This window comes from Bubalus bubalis, chromosome 11 (assembly GCF_019923935.1).
Source record: "Bubalus bubalis isolate 160015118507 breed Murrah chromosome 11, NDDB_SH_1, whole genome shotgun sequence".
Classification (NCBI taxonomy): domain Eukaryota; kingdom Metazoa; phylum Chordata; class Mammalia; order Artiodactyla; family Bovidae; genus Bubalus; species Bubalus bubalis.
This window is the reverse complement of record NC_059167.1, coordinates 16,692,423-16,713,539: the sequence shown is the minus strand read 5'-3', so window position 1 is coordinate 16,713,539 and position 21,117 is coordinate 16,692,423. Positions and strand designations below refer to the sequence as shown.

Genomic DNA, 21,117 nt, shown 5'->3' with positions numbered 1-21,117 from the left:
GCCTGGTGGGCTACAGTCCACGGGGTTGCAAAGGGTTGGGCATGACTGAACGACTGAACAACAGCCCCATGATGGCCTGATAGACCCCTTTCCGTTTAAGGGTATACTGATCTACCAAGTGAACTAAATCATTCCTGCAAGACTGTGAGGGAGCCCTCTCTCTGGGATGACGCTGGAGACACTTGGACAAACTCCTGCCCGTCAATGTTCCTTTATCTGAACCTCCTGGGGGCTCCATCCTTGCCTCATCATAGTTTTCCACATTACAACTCTGCTTACATTAGTTACATCTTAGACTTTTGGAGGAGATTTTGAGGAGACTCTAGCTCCTTGCTGGAGGCTTTGGAAATACTCTTGTCTCATCAGCACTGTCCATTCACCGGACACGTTTTTAACTGAGCGCCAACTGTGTGCCAGATAGTGCATTATGCCAAGTGAAGAAGAACCTCCTTTCTGTCCTGCCAGTGATCACAATATCTAAAGAATAGGGAAGGTGATGTTGGGCGAGGGCTTGAAAAGTGAATGGGTGCACACTGAGTCCTGGCAATGAAAAGGCATCTGTGATGCTGTGGTTTATAATAAGGAATCTATATTTGGCCTTTGTCCGTTTCTGGCACAGAGCTCCCCAAACCCTTGGAATTTCCTAAGTGATGAGGACAACAAAGGTGTTTTTGTTATGTTAATGAGGTGACTTTTGGACGAACCTTAGGATGGGGGCTGGGTGCCAAGAGAACCAACCTTGTAACTGGAGGGTTGGAACTTTCTGTCCCAGGCCCTGAGCTCCCGGGAAAGGAGAGGGGCTGGAGGTGGAATCAACCACAAGTGGCCAATGATTTAAATGACCATGCCTATAAAATGAAGCCTCCATAAACACCCAAAAGGATGAGGTTTGGAGAGCTTCCAGGTTGGTGAACACATGGAGATGTGGAGAGAATGGTGCGCCTGGAGAGGGCATGGAAGTGCTCCGCTCCTTCCCACACACCCTGCCCTCTGCATCTCTTCTATCAGGCTGTTTCCTAGTTGTACATTTTTTTTTTTTTATGACAAATCACTAACCTAGTGAGAGTTCTGTGAGCCACTCTAGCAAATGAATGGAACCAGAGGAGGAAGTCATGGGAACCTGTGACCTACAGCCAGTCAATCTGAAGTACCTGTAACAATCTGGTCTTGGGACTGGCCTCTGAAGCAGAGGACAGTCTTGCAGGACTGAGCCATCAACCTGTGAAACTCATGCTGTCTCCAGATAGATTATGTCAGCATTGAGCTGAACTGTAGGACACCCCACTGGTATGGAAACCTGCCCCTGCCCCTGCTTGCCCCCACTCCCAAGCACACACCTTGCAAGTGGAGGCAGAGAATGCAGCATCCTAGATGGAAGGGACAATGTGTGCAAAGGTTTAGAGACATCAAAGCACAGGACAGGCATGGGAACAGGAAGTAGCTGAGTGGGGCTTGAGGGAAGTTGGTGGTGCAAGGATGCTGCAGTGGACTCCTCAACATCCATTCCCTTTTGGTAACTATCCCATTTTCCTTTTGGTGTCCACCCTCCCTCCACTGCTCACACACTCTGGAGGAAGTTGACTCCACAACAGAGGGGTGGGGCATATAGGTCCAACATAGACTCATCAGCAAAATCCCTTCTTGCCTGAGAACGAGCAAGATATCTAGTTCTGACCAGAGAGACTGGAGACTTTGCTGACAGCTTTGGGAAAAGACACCATCTTTCTCCTTCAACAGGTCATGGAGTGTGGGTGTGAGGGCAGGAATTACTGCAGCCATTTTGTCACCATGAGAGAAGACTGCCCAAGGTTAAATACAACACCGTGGATGGCAGAGAGGAAATCCAGAAAAAAGCAAGCAGGGGTGTTGATGACATATAGAGCCATTAAATCAAACCTACCCTGAAGCCTTCTCTACCCTGAGGACTTAGGCACATTGGAGCCATAATGTGAGGGACCTTGGTGCTTAACCTTTATTCTTGGGGCAGTGGAAGGTTTTCATCCAGGGGATGAACTGATTGGATCTAATTGGAGGACAGTGACTCAGGGAGCTGAGTGCAAAGAACCTAGACCAAGTCCAGAAATAAGAACCTGAGCCAAGACAGGAGAAGGGGGCAGTGTGAGGGTTGCTCAGATGACCAGAGCAGACTGACTGGATTAGAGGGTCTGGGGACAAATGTGTGTTTGAAAAAGAATGTGTGTGTCTAAAACTCTTGGCCTGGAGACACGAATGAAAAAAGCTCTTTCTTCCTTCTTCTGCCTGCCTCACTGTATCCCAGGAAAATCATTTCCACCACCAGACTCTTAATTCTCCTTTTTTTGTGGATCTATGCATCTGATTACAGTTCCTCATGGGCATACCTCGTTCTCTGGAGCAATCTTCATATACCCAGGGACCAGCCTGACACATGGTTGGCGCTTGATCAACCTTCAGTTGGACCGAGTTGAGAGCGTAGCAATACTTGCTGAGCTAGGTGTTAGCTGCACCCTCCTCCTGCCCCCAGGGCTTAGTCATCTTTTTCATAAGTAGCCTCCAAGAGTTGCAGCCATGATACCCAGCTTCCTTGTTGTTGGCAGGTGTTGGCAGCTCCAGTGCCAGCGTGCTGGGGAGCCAGCCACTGGGAAGAGATAGGGCGGTGGGAGAGAACCATCAGGGCTTGTACACGTTCTTCTTCATGAGAGGTGTGTGGTGTGCTACCTGGGAGATCTGGAACAACACTCCTCTCCAGGAAGCAGAAACCAGGCCTCTTTCCTCTTTTTTTTCTTACCTGTTGTGTCTTGTGGCAAGAAGTACATTCACTGGCTTCCTCTGCTTCTAAAATAAATCAGTTTCAGGGCCACACCCTTTCAAGCTACCCCAGGTTGGAAGGTTTGCTCCCTGGGTGTGTTAACCCCTTCCCATCCCTCCAAGCATAAAGTGCTGGGTTCCACTTCACAAAAATATTAACCCTGTAGCTCGTTTCAGAAGAGGGATCTTGGTATTCCTGAAGGTCTGCTCCCCACTGTTTACCCCTCTGCTAACAGCTCACCCCCTAGGATATTGACTGTATTTTGGGATGGTCACGGGCTGTGGGGCATTGGGGGGAAGTACATTAATCTTTTACCGACATTGCCGAGCACCCTTTCTTATTCCTTTTATGTCAACCTCCGATGGGTTTTGGGGATACCCCTTGTTCTTCCAGCTCCAAAGTTTTCCTCATCACCTCTCCCAGATTTCAAGCTTTTCCTCTGATCTGTTTCACCATGGAAATTCCTGGCCCCCCCACTAGCCTGTGCTTTTCAGAAGGGCTCTTGAAATCCAGCTCTCATCTGCCCCAGTGTTATGTTGTTTTCCCTGTCGCTATGGCAGGCATTAAGACATGCCAGGGAAGGAGGGTGGAGGGAACAAAGTGAGCAGGGAAAAGCCAGACGACGAAGGGGGAAGCCTGATGGGAGGGTGTTGGAGGATGAAACAGAAATATGCTGAGCGCATCAAGGAGGGAAGAGGGATTCCTGTTTCGTTTTCTTCTATTTTTGGTGTGTTTTTTTTTTGGTTTGGGTTTGTATCTGGAGGTGAGGAGACAAACATTTAGCGCTGAATTCTGCCCCCAATGCAGCCACAGCAAAAGAAATCCTCTTCTGTAGTCAGTAATCCAGAGGCAATCTCCAGACCCCAGATCTAGTCGGGAAAACTGTCAAAATAGTTCCCTCAATTCACTGTATGCACAGGCCTGCCAGGTCAGAGTGACAATGTGATCCAGTGACACCCTGAGACCCAGGCAAGCGGGCCCTGACCTTTGATCCCTGCCCTGGTCTCCCAGCATCCCTGGGGTGAGAAGTGGTCAGGACCAAGGGAGAAGCCCAACCAGGGTCTACACCCACGCCCATGCTTACCCTTGTCTAGATCTCCCTCCTGGTACCCAGGACTGCTGACTCTGCCCAAGTGGCCCAAGTTTACTTCCAGGGCCCATGGGGGCCTGTTTCCCTGGTCCGGGGTGCCCTGTGCAGCCAGTGGCCAAGGGGTAGCTGCTTGGGGCACAGGTGGTGGGCAGAATGTGGAGGTATAGGCTGGTGTTAGGAACATGCAGGTGGGCAAGAGCCCCTGCTGAGGGTTGGAACAAAAAGGGAACAGGCCCTGGCCTGAGACTATCTGTACCTATACCACCTTTTGGTCTGAGGAGCGCTGGAATTTTAAAAGTAACTATTTATTTGACTGCGTCGTGTCTTGGTTGCAGCATGTGGGGTCTTGCTGCTTCACGAAGCTCCTCACTGTGGTGCATGGGCTCAGTAGCTGTGGCTGGTGGGCTTAGTTGCCCCATGGCATGGGAGATCTTAATTCCCTGACCAGGGACTGAACCTATGTTCCCTGCCTTGGAAGACAGATTTTAAACCACTAGACCACCAAGAAGTTCCGAGCCTGAGAATTTAAAATTCAAGCTTGCTTCCAAGAATATTAGGAAGGTACATTTTTGATGGTACCTGGAGAAGACATATTTTATTTAACAAGTTGTTAGCTTGACTATTAGGTTTTAAATATTTAAATACCTTGTGTGTAGGTCCTTGACTTTTTGCCCTGGTCCCCCAAACCCATGAAAAGACAAAGATTTGCCTGGTTTGGATGCCTCTATTTCCAGATGGGACTCCAAATCTTTTTCCTTCATGTCGCAGGCCTCTGGCAAATGTCTTCATTCAAAGGCTCCGTACTATGTGAATCAGTTAACAAGCTTGCCTTACTTATAGTAAAGGCAGCAGTAATGGAATTTTGTGTTCTCTCTTTATTTTCTTCTGGTTCTGTAGCTCAGAAGCCCCTTTCTGAGTCTGGGAAACATCCCATCCTGCATGCATATATTTTGATGTGTCTTGATAGGGAACAGAGCTCATATCCTAGCACAGATGACAAAAATGCTAGGAACTTGCTTTGGCAGACACCACCAGCTCCTGCTTTAGTAAGAGAACCTCTGATTTTTAGCTAGGCACATGGCTACCTGGATCAAAGACTACATTTCCCAGACTCTGTTATGTTAGATTTGGCCAAATGATCAAGTTTCAACCATTGAGCTATGAGTAATGTGTGTGTTTCAGGAAGTGGTAAAGAAAGAAATCATTCTTTTTTGCCACTTTGTCTTTCTTGATGGTTGGGATGTGGACTTGATGGCAGATGCTCAAGCAGCCATATCAGTCCCTGAAGCAGTATGCCAAGGCAGAGTTGAAGGAGCTTCAGAGCACCTTGCATGCACTCTTTGCCTTAAACATTTTTACATAGGGAGAAATAAATTTTGATTTTGTTTTGGAGTTTATGTAAAACTGCAAGTATTTTGAGCTTTCTATTATGTGGTATGGAACCCAAGCCTGGATAATGCATTTGTCTTCCCAGGGTTTCTTGCAGCCATAGGGCAGCATATGACCAGACTCCACCAAGGCAGCCTCTCTGGTCAAGGTAGTCTGAGCAGGGAGCTTGAATTCCTACAGTGGTGTCTGCACCCAAGGTCCAGTGCTGGGGGCGGGGGCACAGGAGGATGCAGGGCCCAGTGCTTGGTAGTGGCAGCAGGTCCTCACTAGGCCAGTTTTGCCTCATGATTTCCAGCACCATTTGTGGCTGCATGATCTCAAGCCCAGTCTGCCAGCCCATGTGATGATTCTATAAGTTTTTCAATACCTTGTCAATCAATCCCCTTTCTGCTCACAGTAACCCAGAGTCAAAATACTTTTCAACAATAAGAATTCACCAAGATGGTTGGTTTTAGCCATCAAATAAGTTTCACTCAGACTCAACATAAGGCACGAACCTCATCTAAAAAGAATCAGAATTTTCCCATGCCCTTGTTTCTAAAGATGCTTCTGGTGGGGGCTGAATCAGGCTCCTTGGAATGTTTGCTGTCTCTTGTTACAGGGACACGTGCCATCTGCTAGTTGAAGCTCTGATATTTTGGGAGGATACCAGCAACCAAAATTAAACAGGCATTTAATTAAATTTAATACAAAGTTAAATTATATTCAAAGAGCAGCAGCACTTCATTTATCCAGAGGCAGGTTACACAGCAATCTCAGCTATTTGGAACACTGTCAGGAACCAAGAAAGAGGCAAAAATAAACAAAAACCAAAAAACAGGTAAGGAAACCACCAACCACTCTCAAATAAACAAAAAAGACCACTCACAGTCAAAATAAATGTCACAGGATTCCTCCCCTACAGTTTACATACTTACTCACCCAAGCCATGCAGACCCTTTTCCAGAGTCCATTCCTCTTTGTGCAGACACACTTCAAGGGAAAAGCTGGGTGAAGAATTTCCCAGTCCACAGCCCATTTGAGAGGACCTTAGAAGGGGAGCGGGGGAAGGCTGCTGGAGACTTGACACTCTGATAGGAATGACAAGATGGTTGTTATTTTGTGCTTAAGGCAGAGACACACCTGTAAGAAAAAGTAGACAGGAGAGCACAGGATGGCCCCTGAGCCCATTTAGTATAACAGGAGCAGCTCTGTGTTACAGTCCAGTCCAAGTATGGGGTGGGGGGTAGTGGGTGCTATGGACTGACTGTTTGTGTCCCCTCAAATTCATATACTAAATCTTAACCACCAAGGTGATGCTATTAGGAGGTGATTGGGTCATGAGGGCAGAGCCCTCAAGAATGAGATTAATGCCCTTATGAGAGAGGCTCCAGGGAGATCCCTGACACTTCCACCACGTGAGGCTACGATGAGGGGGTATGCAACCAGGAAGAGTGCCCTCACCCGACCACGTGAGCACTCTGATCTTGGACTTCCAGTCTCCAGAACAGAGAAGCAACTTTCTGTTGTTTATAAACCATTCAGTCCATGGCATTTTGTTAGGCAACTTGAATGGACTGACACAGCGCGGTTCATGAAAACACTGGGCATTGTGAAAAGTCAGGGAAAGTTACAGAGTGGGCCAGTATCCACTGTTGGTGAACATGTGGAGCAACAGGAATTCCCCCACTGCTGGTGGGAGAATGACCACTTTGGAAACTGGTTTGGCGGCACCTTGCAAAGCCAAGCACAGGCAGAACTCTTGACTCAGCAGTTCTCCTGAGGAGGTACAGAGAGAAGAACGCTGGCACACAGTCGTGGGAGACACATGCCAGAAAATTCAAGGCAGCATCGTTTGTAATAGTATTCAAAATCCCTCACATGCCCAAACAGTAGAGTGAGTAAATGCACTGTGGCAGTGTCTGAAATGGAATATTATGCAGGAGGGAACACAAACTGCAGATGATGATATGGGTGAATCTAAAAAACACAATGTTCAACAAAAGAAATAACCACGAGATAATACATGAGTAGAGTTCAATTAATATGAAGTTCAAGCACAGGCAAAATCGATTATATTGTTTGAGGCTACATTCATATGTGATAAAACAATAAAGAAAAGCAAGGACATGATCAACACATAACTTGGTGTAGTGGTTGTTCTGATGGGGAAAGAGGAAGCCCTAACAGCAGTGTATTCTTTTTCTTATCATGATGGGTCCATTGGTATTCACTCAATTTAAATTCTTTAAACTGTACACGTGTGCTTTATTCACGTATGTGATATATTTCACCAATATTTTTTTTTTAAAGAAGCAAGAAAAAGAGCAAGAATTAGGTTATGTCCAATTTGTTCTGTTGAAGAAGGCAAGATAGCATTTACTAAGATTAGAAACATTTCCACCAATAACTATTAAAATAAAAACACTTTGGGGTCTTTGGAGGGCTACATTTCAGTGATCTGGAAAGTTCATTTATGTGTGACTACTGATCGGCTTCTTTTCCATACAATGAGGTACTCCGGTAATGACCTGGAGTCCCATCTCTTTTCAAATGACTTTCTGATTTCCTATTGGCTGAGGAAGAAAAGAGAGGACAGCCTTAGTGGGGGCTCTTTAGTGGAACAAAGGCCCTTCAGCAACCTGCTGTAAGGCTGCATTTTGGACTCAATCCCTCTGGCCACCTCCGCATGGCGTCACCTGGGAGCTTGTTACAAATACAGAATCTCAGGCTCCACCCTAGACCTACTGAAGCAGAATCTTCACATGAACAAGATCCCCAGGGGCTCCAAATGCATGTTGAAGTATGAGAAGCACTGTTCAGGTCCAGGGACCAGATACTCAACTCTTCATAATTTTAGGAAAGCCTGCTCTTTAAACAGTCTCAGCATGGACCCTCCCTGTACTGAATTCCATGCTGCAGTAAATAGTGTTCAGAAAAATTCAAATTCGTTCATTCCCTTAATATTAGGATGAGCCATATGAAATTGCTATTCAAAAATGGGTGAATATTGTCAGTTTGATACAGTCTAGTTCTTAATATTTATTGAGCTCCTATTTTGTGCCAGGCACAAAGCTAGGTATTGGGGAAATGTTAATCAGTTCAGTCAGCATCAGTTTAGTCGATCAGTCGTGTCCGACTCTCTGTGACCCCACGGACCGCAGCACTCCAGGCTTCCCTGTCCATCACCAACTCCTGGAGCTTGCTCAAACTCATGTCCATTGAGTTAGTGATGCCATCAAACCATCTCATCCTCTGTCGTCCCCTTCTCTTCCTGCCTTCAATCTTTCCCAGCATCAGGGTCTTTTTTTAACGAGTCAGTTCTTTGCATCAGGTGGAAATATTAATATCTTCTGGCAAAACTAGTCTTGGTCGCTGCCCTCATAGAGCTTACAGTCCACCAGGAGAGGTGGTCTTTAATGTAAAAGCAATCCACTTGAATAGATGGAAAATCATTATCACCTTGTGATCGTTACACAGTTGAGCTCCCCGCTGCGTGCACTGTCATAAGTTGATGTATTTCAGGGAGGGGGTGGTCAGAAGAGGTCTCTCTGGGGAGGTGTGGCTGGAAGTGAAATCTGAAGGGTGAGGAGGAGGAGCATGCAGACTCAGGGAAGATGATTCCAGGCCTGAGACATAGCAAACCCGAAGGCCTTCTGTAAATGAGGCAGTGGAAGGTAGAGTCTCCCCTGCCAGCAGGACCTAGTTGGCCAGGGCCAGAGTCTTTCCTCTTCTAAATGATCTTGCCAGCAAGGTAGCAGAGTTTGTCCACAGTAGCTCCCTAGGCTTTCGGCCTCCTGCAGCCTCTGTGTTTAGAGAACCTGCCAGTGCTTTCTCTCCCCCGTGGGAAAGGACTGGTGGACCACGCTTTAATGGTCTTGCTAGTCAAATTTACTCACTCACATCTGTGTGGGCTGCTTTTGATCCTTCTTGTTTGAATAACCTTTGGTGGCCTCGGGGAACTTCTTTCAGTTCCCTGAATGCTGGCGGTGATCTGTCTTGCTGCCAGGACTTTGCACATGCTGTTCCCTCTGCCTGGAACACTGCAAGAGCAGCCGCCCTGCCTCCCTCCACTCCAAATACCTGGCTTACTCCCAGTCATTGTCAGCACCACCCAGGAAGTCTTCTTCACCCCTCCCCCCTAAACCTGGTGCTATTCCCACAAAGCCCTGCACATAGATGTGTGTCAACGGCTCCTCACCCCCAGCATCAAGTCTGATATGACTCATCAATCCTCTCCAGCACCTAGCTCAGGGCATAGTGCTCAGCAATCACTTGTGCTCAGCATTCACTTGTTGAATGAATAAATGGAAACATTGTATTTAATCTGATGTACAGCTGTGGCCTGTGGGTTGGCTTCTTCAACTGTCACTTCTTCAGTTCTTTCTCCCTTGCCTGCCTCTACTCTAGAGGCTGGTTTGCTTTCCCATCTTCCCTAGCACATAGAAATGACCACGGGACACAGTCATGCCAATAAGATACCTGATGGGCATTTCTGGGAATTTTTTCCCTTGCTTGTGAAAGGAACTCCCAGCTGGTGCTGGCTCCTTCTTCCTCCCTGGAATTGAGCTGTGATGCTTAGAGCTGCAGCAGCCATGTTTTAATCGTGAGGGAAAGGCTAATAGACTCAAAGAGACAATAGTCTGGAAATTGCTGAGCCACAGTACCAGAACAGTGGCTACTTGTCTTTAGATTTATCCTTATTTGAGGAAAATGAGTGCCTATTTTGTCCATTGTTAGATGGATTTTCTGATAGCTGATAGCATGCCTGATAAAATTTGTCCTGATGGCTGCCAGCAGGGATGTAGGGAGAAGAAAAAACCAGTGGGGAGAACTCTTTCAGCCATCTCAGACTCTGTGGAGTCCTGCTGGGAACAGGACTTCTAAATCAACAAATATGTCTGGAAGGGTGTGGTCCAAGTCCATTTTTGCTGGCTATAAGCAGGTTTGTCAATTCTCTATATTGTCACCCTGCTTATTTAACTTCTATGCAGAGTACATCATGAGAAATGCTGGGCTGGAAGAAGCACAAGCTGCGGTCAAGATTGCCGGGAGAAATATCAATAACCTCAGATATGCAGATGACACCACCCTTATGGCAGAAAGTGAAGAAGAACTAAAGAGCCTCTTGATGAAAGTGAAAGAGGAGAGTGAAAAAGTTGGCTTAAAGATAAACATTCAGAAAACTAAGATCATGGCATCTGGTCCCATCACTTCATGGCAAATAGATGGGGAAACAGTGGAAAACAGTGGCTGACTTTATTTTTCTGGACTCCAAAATCACTGCAGATGGTGATTGCAGCCATGGAATTAAAAGACGCTTACTCCTTGGAAGGAAAGTTATGACCGACCTAGACAGCATATTAAAAAAGCAGAGACATTACTTTGTCAACAAAGGTCCATCTAGTCAAGGCTATGGTTTTTCCAGTAGTCATGTATGGATGTGAGAGTTGGACTATAAAGAAAGCTGAGCGCTGAAGAATTGATGCTTTTGAACTGTGGTGTTGGAGAAGACTCTTGAGAGTCCCTTGGACTGCAAGGAGATCCAACCAGTCCATCCTAAAGGAGATCAGTCCTGGGTGTTCATTGGAAGGATTGATGTTGAAGGTGAAACTCCAATACTTTGGCCACCTGAAGCAAAGAGCTGACTCATTGGAAAAGACCCTGATGCTGGGAAAGATTGAGGGCAGGAGGAGAAGGGGATGACAGAGGATAAGATGGTTGGATGGCATCACTGACTCAATGGACATGGGTTTGGGTGGAGTCCGGGAGTTGGTGATGGTCAGGGAGGCCTGGCGTGCTGCGGTTCGTGGGGTCGCAAAGAGTCGGACATGACTGAGTGACTGAACTGAACTGAAGCAGGGTCTATGGAACAAGAGGGAGCACAGGGCTCTCCTGAAAATTGAAGGGTGTGTACGCTTGAGATGAAACTGAATTCTTTCTAGGCAAGAGATGTGCTTATGTATACAAAGCAAAGAACAACTAGTAACTCCTGGTGGAAAACCTAGCAAAACCAGAGTAATCTGGGGAAAGATACTTGAGCTCATAGAAGCAGTGGCATGGTTGGTGCCAAATTTTGAAGCAACCTTTCTGGCTAAGGTCTTTGGACACAGAATCTGCGTGATGCTGTATCCTTCGAGGATTTAAACTTACTGAAAAGTGAATAAATGTAAGTGTGGATTTGTAAAACAAAACCACAGTGGGAAGAGTGTACTCTTTATTTTGTCAAAGAAGGAAGTTAACATTTGTTGAGCGCCTGTCAACAAATAACCAGTGATCTGTCCCTGGTTATTACAGTAGTTGCTTCACGAGCGTGACATTTAACCTCACAGTCCATCCAAGTAGAAGTATCCTCTCATTACAGAGATAAGGCAATGGAGGCTCAAGACCATGAATCACCTCGGTTGACAGTGGTAGTCTGGGGTGGGGCCAGGCTCTCTCTGCTTCATCCTGCTGCTGCCCTGAAGAGGAGGGTAATGGCCTTAAGAAAGTCAGGCAAGTGTTACGGGGACTGGGGGGGACCTGGGGGTTTGTCTCAAATCTCGACCTCCCCTCCAGTTGACTAGGATTCTTCTAGCTCAACATACTCTGTGTCCAGCAGCATCCCTAGCTTTATGAATGTCAGTCCATTTATGGTAGAGATGGTCATACCTCACTAATTTTAAAACAGTCACTGCCACTGCCAGAAACAGGTCCTTTGTGTACAGCTCCAGTGTTTTCCTCAGCGGGCCTTGGGTCTTGGAGGGCCTCAGTGCCTGGGCAGATGGTCCTTACTGCTTTCCCTTCTCTGTCCTCACAAGTACCTCTTCTTTCTCCCCTACTCTAAGGGCCTCATGCTTTCCCAGTCACTCCTCCTGAGAAAAACAAACTTAAAAGCATAACAGCATCAAAATGTTGTCTATTTAACTTGTTCCTTCTTTCAGGCCCCCCTTCCACCCATTACCTATCCCTGGTAGCTGGACGTAGTGTTAGTAACAAACACCCAGCCCAGGCTTAGACTGTCAGAACCGATCCTGGGCTTTGGCTGTGCTGCACAACAATCTCCTTGCCTGGTTCTACTTTAGGTTTTGAGACATTGTGCCAGGCTCTGTACTAATAGCCATATGACTTAAGATTATGACCCCATTTTACAGACCTGGGAACTGAGGCTCCTACCGAAGGTCATATAAGTGAAAGTGAAAGTCACTCAGTCGTGTCTGACTCTTTGTGACCCCCATGGACTATAGAGTCCATGGAATTCTTCAGGCCAGAATAGTGGAGTGGGTAGACTTTCCCTTCTCCAGGGGATCTTCCCAACCCAGGGATCAAGTCCAACTCTTTGCAACTGGATTCTTTAACAGCTGAGCCACAGGGAAGTTCCAAGGTCATACGGGAGGGCTCAAATTCAAACCTGTTGGACATTAAAACCTAAGTGTAGTCTTCTTGGTGAGGGTGTTTCTCACCTGGTCCCTCAACCACCTCCTTCCTACTTCTCACCACCACTCTCAGGGAACTTGAAGATTCCTCATTAAGAGATTTATTTGTTAAGCCTGAAAGCATTTTGATTTTCAATGAGTGCATGCTAAGTCGCTTCAGTCATGTCCAAGTTTTTGCAACCTTATAGATGGTAGTCCACCAGGCTCCATTAAATGGAGTCCATAGTCTCCATTAAAATGCAAAGCCCCTGGAAAGTATAGTTCTCTAAGCCTTTATTTTACAGCACTGGAGTAGGTAGCATTTCATGGACAGGTCCTACGGGAGGACAAGGAAAGGAGGGCCTGGGGATGGGGAGGAGGGGGCAGGATCCAAGTGTCTAATTGGCTCAGGGCCCCTTTCCCCTGGGCCTTGGTGATCCCAAGGTTAGCTTCCTTCTCCCCTGAGTCCCAGGGGCCTCAAGGTGGTCAATTCCAGCGAGCTACTTAGTGAGACCAGTTATGCTGAACACTTTCATTGCCTTCTAGTAGTCTCTGTGGTTTCCAGGAGCCCTGAGCTTGGAATGCTGCATAGAGAGGCGGAGCTGAAGGGCCACACTCTCTCTCCCAACTATGGGACCCAACTTCTGCAGCTCAGAGAGCCAATGTTCCTGCAAGGTGGGTGTGAGCCTGTGGTGTGTGAACAGGCATGTGGGGAGGGGTTCAAATGCTACCAGCCCACTTGGTCCTGGTTGTCATGGCAACCAGTCTTGCATTGGTCTGGGTGTTTCTGTAGGCAAGCCTTCCTGGCTGACAGTGCTGATCCAGGCTGGGCTGAGAGCCCCTGCAGATGAAGGGACCATTGCATTTCTGGCTTTGACACCTCAGGCTTCCAGGACTGAGCCTCAAGAATCAATATTTTTATTTCTGGCTTGGCGCGGAAGTCTCTTCGCTGACCTGCAGAAATTAACCTGCCCCTCCGCATTCTGAGTCAGGACCTGAAGGCAAATGACAAATGTCCCTTGAACTGGGAACATCCCCTGGACTCCTCTTCACTGTCTCCCTCCCCTTGCTGCTGTGGTACTGGATCCACTGCTCTCTCTTTCTTCATATTTTCAGAAAATAGGAGGCAGGTTATCCTAATAAGGACTGAGGAATATTTCATCAGCATGCCAGGCATGGAGATCATACTTTACACGCCTCATTTACCCTAACGACGGTCACAGAAGGTGCAGACGAGGACTCATTTTACACTCGAGGGCACTGATGTGGGAGGAGAGTAAGTGGCTTGCTGGGGTCATGGAGCCAGGCTGTAACAGAGGCTGGATCAGAGCCCAGGTTGTCTGATTGTCAAGCCTGTGCTGGAACTGCTAGCATGCTGCCTCCCAGTCTCAGTCCTGAGAGCACATAGCGGGGAAGTACGGGCTACTGTGAGATGTATACACAGTGAAAGTGTTAGCTGCTCAGTCGTGTCCGATTCTTTTTGACCCCCTGGACTGTAGCCTGCCAGGTTCCTCTGTCCATGGAATTCTCCAGGAAAGAATACTGGAGTAGGTTGCCATTCCCTTCTCTAGGGGATCTTTCTGACCCAGGGATCGAACCCAGGTCTCTTGAATTGAGGGCAGATTCTTTATCATCGGGGCCACCAGGGAAGCCCAGGAGCCGCAAAAAATAAAAACGCAGCCCAGGATAGAGAGTCCCTCCCTGTCACTGCCATTGAAAATCATCATGTCTAAGTGTAAAAGAATCCCTCCTAGGATTTAATGATCTAGAAGAAATATCAAACTGACTCCTAAATTAAAAGTTCACATTTTGTTTAAAATAGCAACACAGGGATTTCCAGGCTTTTTAGACTTGCAGTGCTCTGTTGCTTTTGTTTACTTATTTTATTATCTAAAATTTTTAAAAATTTTATTTTTAGTTTCTTGCAAAAGCCCTCTTAGAACATCAAATCTGGGAGCTTTGAGGTTTTGTTTTTTTTTTTCTTTCTGCATTGGCATCACTCAGAAGATGAAAAAGAAGGGAAAAACTATCCATAGTTTCCTTTTGTGGGGGGAGGGAAAAGACATGAGAAATTCATGCAATGTGCATATGGCTGGAGAAAAAGGAAAACCTGAGTGAGCCTTGAGCCTTGCCAGGGGATGCATTTACTGTCTCATTGCAGAGTGCCTGCCGAGGTCACTGGAGAACCCAGCTCTCTGTCCCCAAAGTCTGCGCTCCCCTACCTCCACAGTCAATGCTGCTGTCCACTTTATTATCGTAAATATTCCTTTTGTAAAAGGGCATTTTCCCAGTGGCTCAGTGGTAAAGAATCTGCCTGCCAATGCAGTAGACGTGGGTTTGATCCCTTGTCCGGGAAGATTCCCTGGAAAAGAAAACGGCAACCCATTCCAGTATTCTTGCCTGGAAAATCCTATGGACAGAAGAGCCTGGTGGGTTACAGTCCATGGGGTGCCAAAAGACTTGGTGACTGAACAACAACAGCAAAAGGGCATTTATCTGTATATGAGATTCAGTTTTAAAATGTTTGCTTTGGAGTCTTCAATGAAACCCTTAAGATAACTGGAGATGCCTACAGATGTTACCTAAAATAAGCGGAGCAGGTTACCCCGTGTGTCTGCTTTGTGACCATTCATCGAGCTGTACTTAATATTTGTGTGTCTTTATTGTTTGTGTGTTATGTGTGTTAGTCGCTCAGTCGTGTCCTACTCTTTGCGACCCCATGGACTGTAGCCTGCCAGGCTCCTCTGTCTGAAATTCTCCAGGCAAGAATACTGGAGTGGGTTGCTGGTTCCTGCTCCGGAGTTGTGTGTTACAGTTCAGTAAAAAATTCCCTCTAGTATCAGAAAAATAAAAGAGTGAGGGCTCTGTCTGAATGGTGTGCAAATTAGAACAAGTGTGTGGGCGTCTGTGAGCTCTGGTTTTGGTAGAGCGGATGGGTTCTAATTTGGGGCCTCACATACAGCTCTCAGGACCCCTATATGGGCTGTGCCACCGTCTCACCCTGTGAAGAGCTTTCTCTTAGCAGCCTTCTTCTGAGGGTCCCCATGTCTCTGCCTTTTGGCTTCTGGGGGCTCAAAATGTAGGATTTGCACAGGGTCGAGCGTAGAGACCTCAGTGGCTGTGTGCATGCAGTTAGGTGGTTTTTATTTGCATAGTGGTTCCAGTATATACTAGCTGTGTGTCCCTGGGTGAGTTTCTTAACCTTTCTGAACCATGTGCATGCATGCTTAGTTGTTCAGTCGTTATCTGACTCTTTGCGACGCTATGAACTGTAGCCCACCAGGTTCTTTGGTCTATGGAATTTTCTAGGCAAGAATACTGGAGTAGGTTGCCATGTCCTCCTCTATGGGATCTTCCCTACCCAGGGATCAAACACGTGTCTCCTGCTTCTCCTACATTGCATGCAGATTCTTTACTGCTGAACCACCAGGGAAGCCCTTAGTTTCTTCATTTATAGACGGAGGAGAAGAATACTGTCTGCATTGTAGGACTGCATAGTTCAGTTCAGTTCAGTCACTCAGTCGTGTCCAACTCTTTGCAACCCCATGAATCACAGCACGCCAGGCCTCCCTGTCCATCACCAACTCCTGGAGTTTACTTAAACTCATGTCCTTCGAGTTGGTGATGCCATCCAGCCATCTCATCCTCTGTCGTCCCCTTCTCCTCCTGCCCCCGATCCCTCCCAGCATCAGAGTCTTTTCCAATGAGTCAACTCTTCGCATGAGGTGGCCAAAGTACTAGAGTTTCAGCTTTAGCATCAGTCCTTCCAAAGAACACCCAGGATTGATCTCCTTTAGGATGGACTGGTTGGATCTCGTTGCAGTCCAAGGGACTCTCAAGAGTCTTCTCCAACACCACAGTTCAAAAGCATCAATTCTTTGGTACTCAGCTTTCTTCACAGTCCAACTCTCACATCCATACATGACCACAGGAAAAACCATAGCCTTGACTAGACGGACCTCTGTTGACAAAGTAATGTCTCAAAGTAATGACAAAGTAATATGCTATTTAGGTTGGTCATAACTTTCCTTCCAAGAAGTAAGGACTGCATAAGGAATGATTAAATAGGATGCTGCAGGTGAAGGGCTTAGCCCAGGGCCTAGTGTACAATAAACTAACACCATATAGGGAATCCATACATCTGGGGATGAGGCTCAGGCATCCAGTTTGTGTTTTTTTAAACCTGCAGGTGATGTTGCTGCACAGTCAAGGTGAAGAATTATACTTTGACATGGCCTCTGCCCTCACCTGTTGCACCATGGAAGATCCAAAACATTAATTCTCTTCACTGGCTTCAAAATCACTGCAGATGGTGACTGCAGCCATGAAATTAAAAGATGCTTACTCCTTTGAAGGAAAGTTATGACCAACCTAGACAGCATATTAAAAAGCAGAGACATTACTTTGTCAACAAAGTTTTGTCTAGTCAAAGCTATGATTTTTCCAGTGGTCATGTATGGATGTGAGAGTTGGACTGTGAAGAAAGCTGAGTACCAAAGAATTGATGCTTTTGAACTGTGATGTTGGAGGAGACTCTTGAGAGTCCCTTGGACTACAGGAGATCCAACCAGTCCATCCTAAATGAGATCAATCCTGGGTGTTCATTGGAAGGACTGATGCTAAAGCTGAAACTCCAATACTTTGGCCACCTGATGCAAAGAGTTGACTCATTGGAAAAGACTCTGATGCTGGGAGGGATCGGGGGCAGGAGGAGAAGGGGACGACAGAGGATGAGATGGCTGGATGGCATCACCAACTCGATGGACATGAGTTTAAGTAAACTCCAGGAGTTGGTGATGGACAGGGAGGCCTGGCGTGCTGTGATTCATGGGGTTGCAAAGAGTTGGACACGACTGAGGGACTGAACTGAACTGAGCTCCTTTTAGAGACTAGAGCAGAGGGCAGAGGGGCCTGCCCTTTGGAAAGGGTGCAGTGATGCCAGAAGAAAGTAATTTCTTTCTCTCTCCTACAGATAGTCACTGACTGTGTGTCAGGTGAGGTATGAGGGAAAGACAGACAGATGCCCAGGCGTGACTCCTGTCCTTGGGGAGCTACCTGCTCACAGAGGACAGTGTCTGATGACACACACTGCCGGTGAAGGGGCACTGAATTCTTGGGCTCTGGCTCCAGCTTTGCCCGATCTGAGTGCCTCTGGGACTCATTTGTTATGTCTGTAAAGTGAGGAGGATGGACTGGTTGAATTCTGAGGTCTTTCCATCCCTGACATTCTATGAATCCACACTTTCATGCTATATGATAAAAGTCAACAATACAAAAACAAACTTGATTATAGAATAGCCTAAAGCTCTGAACAGACACTTCACCAAAGAAGATGTATCACAATTAACAAAATATCACTACACATTTCTTGTGTGTGTGTTAGCCGCTCAGTCATGTCTGACTCTTTGTGACCCCCCGAACTGTAGTCTACCAGGCTCCTCAGTCCATGGAAATGTCCTGGCAAGAATCCTGTAGTGGGTAGCCATTCCCTTCTCCAGGGGATCTTCCCGACCCAGGGATCAAACACGGGTCTCCTGCACTGCAGGCAGATTGATTGGCAGATTGCAGGCAGGTGGTCTGAGCCACCAGGACACACTTATTAGAATGGCCCAAATCCAAAATACTGATGAAGTCAAATGCTGGTGAGGACGTGGAGAAATAGGAACTCCCATTCATGGCTGGTGGAAATCAAAATGGTGCAGTTTGGTGATTTCTTACAAAGGTAAACCTACTTTTACTGTATGATGCAGCGATTGTGCTCCTTGGTATCTACCCAAGTGAGCTGAAAACATGTCTGCATAAAATCCGGCAAGGGGGGGCTTCCCTGGTGGCTCAGTGGTAAAGAATCTGCCTGCCAATGCAGAAGACACAGTTGGATCCCTGATCAGGGAAGACCCCACAAGCTATGGAACAACTAAGCCCATGCACCACAACTAAGTCCAGAAGCCACAATGCTGGGCCCACGTGCTGCAACGACTGACGCCTGCTCTCCCCAGAGCCCGTGCTCCACAATAAGAGAAGGCACCGCAATGAGGAGCCACACACTGCAACTAGAGAGTAACACTTGCTTGACCCAACTAGAGAAAGCCTGCGCAGCAACAAAGACCCAGCACAGCCAATAAATAAACAAATAAATACATTTTTTAAAAAGCCTGGAAGCAAATGTTTACAGCAGCTTTATTCATGATTGTCAAAATTAGGAAGCAACCAAGATGTCCTTCAGTAGGTGAATGGATAAACTGTGGTATATCCAGACATTGGACTGGTATTCAGCATTCAAAAGAAATGAGCTATCAAGTCATGAAATGACATGAAGGAAACTTAAATGCATATTACTAAGGGAAAGAAGCTAGTCTGAAAAGGCTACAGATAGTGTAATTCAACTGTATGACATTCTAGAAGAAGGGAAATTATGGATGCAGTTAGCAGATTAGTGGTTTCTGGTGGTTACTGGGGAGGAAGGAATGAATAGGTGGAGCACAGAGACATTTTAGGGTAGTGAAATTACTCTGTATGGTACTATAATGATGGATATATGCCATTATACATTTGTCTAGATCCGTAGAATGTACAACATTAAGACTGAATCCTAAAGTAAATGACGGACTTTGGGTAAAGATGTGTCAATGAGGTTCATCATTTACAGTGCACCGCTCTGGTGAGGATGCGGATAGTGGTGAAGCCTGTGCCTGCCGGAAGGATAGGAAGGATATGGGAAAGGATATGGGAAATCCCTGTGGAAGGATATGGGAAATGATATGGGGAATCCTTGTGGAAGGATATGGGAAATCTCTATACTTTCTGCTCAGTTTTGTTGTAAACCCAAAAATGCTCTAGAAAATAAAGTCTATTAAGAAGCAGAAACAGATAAAACACCATAATGTATATGGTTAAGGGCATGTGCCTTGGAGCCAGACTGTGTTTGAGTCCTAGGTCTGCCCCCTAACGAACTGTGATCTACAGCAAATTAACTGAACATTCTATGCTTTTGTTTCCTCATCTGTGACATGGGGATAACAATATGCCTGCTTCATATTTGTGTGTGTGTGTGTGTGTGTGATGATTTAAAGAATTAGTAAATTTTAAATCATTTAGCACAGTGATTGTTAATTAATTATTTACTCAATTAATATTAGCTACTATTAAAAATGTGAATCTTTTTTAAGAGTTGATTTCATTTGTTTGGCTGTTGCCACCACTGACCATAGCAATCCCTTGTACTCAGGAGAGACAATTGATGTCTGACAGAATGGAACTTCTCTTTATTGTATGTTGGTGTAGAAGATCTTTTTCAGAGCCAGAGCTTTCAAGCCCACACATGCTCTGAGACCCAGAGAAGATGCTTCTTAATAGGCCCAAGCCAATGGATCAGGCAGGGAAAAAAGCAAGGTACCTACATTTCAGATTCCCTGGTGGCTCAGCTGGTAAAGAAACCATCTGCAATGCAGGAGACCTGGATTCAATCCCTGGTTTGGGAAGATCCCCTGGAGAAGTGAACAGCTACCCACTCCAGTATTCTGGCCTGGAGAATTCCATGGGCTGTATAGTCCACGGGATCGCAGAGTCAGACACGACTGAATGACTCTCAATTTCAATTTTACATTTCATTTGCCTGAGTGACCTGGCAGATCCCCCAGTCTCCATTCTTTGCTTCACCAGCCAAACACTCTTCGGTCTCTGATATCACTCTGGGGAAGAAAGCTCTGTGTTAGAGTAACAAAGATTGTTGTTCAAGCTTGAGGTAATTTTATCATCTTTGACCATTGCAAACACCCTTGAGTACCATGACCTTTGAGAGATTAGTTGAGAACAGCTGATGAACTTTGACATTTTTTCACATACTTTTAATGCATTTAATGTTTATTGGACATTCTCCCCAATAGTTCTATTAGCATAATTGAATTTGGAATTTACACATGTGCATTTGCACTGCAATTAGGATTGCTTTTTAAAGGACCTAAGAACTTTAAATGATATATATTGCTTTAGGATACAGAATGAACTAGGTATTAATGTAATGAAGATCAAGTAGTATATACAGTAGTTGACTTCATCCAAAAAGGGTCACTTAGCCACAGCCTGTAAAGAAACCAAATGAGTGCCCTCAATAGGCAACTCCAGCCACTTCCCCTTCCATGAAGATCCACTTGCATCACCATTTCACTGGTAGTGATAATTGTGATCGAGGCATCTATCTCATGGAATGTTAAAGTCTGCCAGGGGCTTGCATGAACATCAAATTGTTTCCTTTGACCCTCACAACAGCTTTGTTAGAGGAACCTGACGCTCTCGGAGACCAAGGATCCCACTCAACTTTTTTCAGTTGGTAAGAGGCACCATTTGGACTCAGTTCTTTGGCCAAAGCCATGCTCCATCCTTTAAGTTTTAACACTTTCTCCCTTTGCTGGAAGTTGCATGTCTAACTCCCCACCTCTGCCTTCTCCGCTGGTAGACCTTCTACTTAGCTCTGGTACCCA

At 46.2% G+C, this 21,117-nt stretch overlaps 1 pseudogene; it reads left to right on the top strand.

The window, feature by feature from the left end:
• Window positions 1-10,143: 10,143 nt before the first annotated feature.
• On the top strand, window positions 10,144-11,393 carry LOC102394121 (annotated as a pseudogene).
• Window positions 11,394-21,117: the final 9,724 nt, after the last annotated feature.